The sequence below is a fragment of the Macrobrachium nipponense genome, chromosome 37 (assembly GCF_015104395.2).
Source record: "Macrobrachium nipponense isolate FS-2020 chromosome 37, ASM1510439v2, whole genome shotgun sequence".
Classification (NCBI taxonomy): domain Eukaryota; kingdom Metazoa; phylum Arthropoda; class Malacostraca; order Decapoda; family Palaemonidae; genus Macrobrachium; species Macrobrachium nipponense.
Window position 1 is genome coordinate 14199884 of NC_061097.1, and position 1887 is coordinate 14201770.

A 1887-nucleotide genomic window follows, 5' to 3' on the forward strand; every position below is an offset into this window, starting at 1 on the left:
GTGGTTGTATTTATACATATAAAAAAGAGAGTAATAGTAGTGCAGAAGATAAGAGGCAATTCGAAAAGCTATTAGATATGCTACTAGAATACAACATTCAACAAATAAATCACCTGCCAACAAGAAAGGAAAATACTTTAGACATAGTATTTGTGAACGAGGTGAATTATGTTTAAGAAATAATAGTTTATAATGCGAGTATTTCAGACCATAATGTCATAGAATTAACAGTCCATTCCAAAGCAAGTGAAAACAGAGATAAGCAAGAAATGAAAAAGTGGGAAGGATATGGAAAATACAACTTCTACAGTAAAAATATAATGGTCAGAAATAAATGAAGAATTAAACAAAGATTGGGATAACATTTTCGTAAGTGATGACATAAGGGTAAATACGGAGATATTATATAAAATATTAGAGAAAATAGTGGATAAATATATACCGAGGAAGAAAAGTAAACATCAGTCATGCATACCAAGAGACAGAAGGATCTTGTTCCGGAAAATCAGAAAGTGGAAAAAAAGGTCTTGCAAAAGAAAAAAATGCATGGAAAGTTATAGAACTAAAAAGTAAGATAGAAAATACAGAACAAAAGATTATACAATCAAAAGAAAATGAAAAACGGGACTTGGAAGAAAAAACCTTAGTAAATATCAAGCAAAACCCCAAACTATTATACTCGTACGCGAAAAAGATGAATAAAAGAAGAATAGAAATGGGCACTCTAAGAATTGAAGGGAAATGGAAAAATGCAACATATTGGCAGAGCGATATAAGAGAGAATTCACCCCTAGAATTGATAAAGAAGATAATGATATAGAAGTAAGGGATGAAAATAGTAAATATTTAGCTGACACAGATATTAATGAAGTTGATATTGTGCAGGCTATTAATGAAATTAAAAATGGAGCTGCTGCAGGGCCTGATGGTGTCCCTGCCATTTTATTAAAGAAAGTAGTTCATTCTATCGCAAAGCCACTAGCAATATTATTAAGACAAAGTGTAGATACAGGCAAGATTTATGATGAGCATAAATTAGCATATATTACCCCTACTTTCAAAAGTGGATCAAGACTAGAGGCAAGTAATTATAGGCCTGTGAGTTTAACATCACATATTATGAAAGTGTATGAAAGGGTAATGAAGAAAAATATTATGAAACATTTAATAAAAAATAATTTGTTTAATATAGGACAACATGGTTTCGTACCCGGAAAAAGTACACAAACCCAACTGTTAGTCCACCGTGAGAACATATACAAAAATATGAAAAGCGGAAATGAAACATGTGGTTTATCTAGACTTTGCAAAAGTTTTTGACAGGGTAGACCATACTATATTAGCGAAGAAAATGAGGAAACATAATATAGTGGATAAAGTAGGAAGAGGGTTAAAAGAAGTTTTACACAACAGAAAACAGATAGTTATTGGAAACGATGAGAAATCGGATGAAGCTAAGGTAATATCCGGTGCGCCACAAGGTACGGTGTTAGCTGCATTACTGTTTGTTATTATGATTGCAGACATAGACAGTAAGGTTAAGGACAAAAATATGAAAAGCGGAAATGAAACATGTGGTTTATCTAGACTTTGCAAAAGCTTTTGACAGGGTAGACCATAATATATTAGCGAAGAAAATGAGGAAACATAATATAGTGGATAAAGTAGGAAGATGGTTAAAGAAGTTTTTACAAACAACAGAAACAGATAGTTATTGGAAACGATGAGAAATCGGATGAAGCTAAGGTAATATCCGGTGTGCCACAAGGTACGGTGTTAGCTGCATTACTGTTTGTTATTATGATTGCAGACATAGACAGTAAGGTTAAGGACTCGATAGTGAGTAGTTTCGCCGATGACACAAGAATAAGTAGAGAAATTACTTGT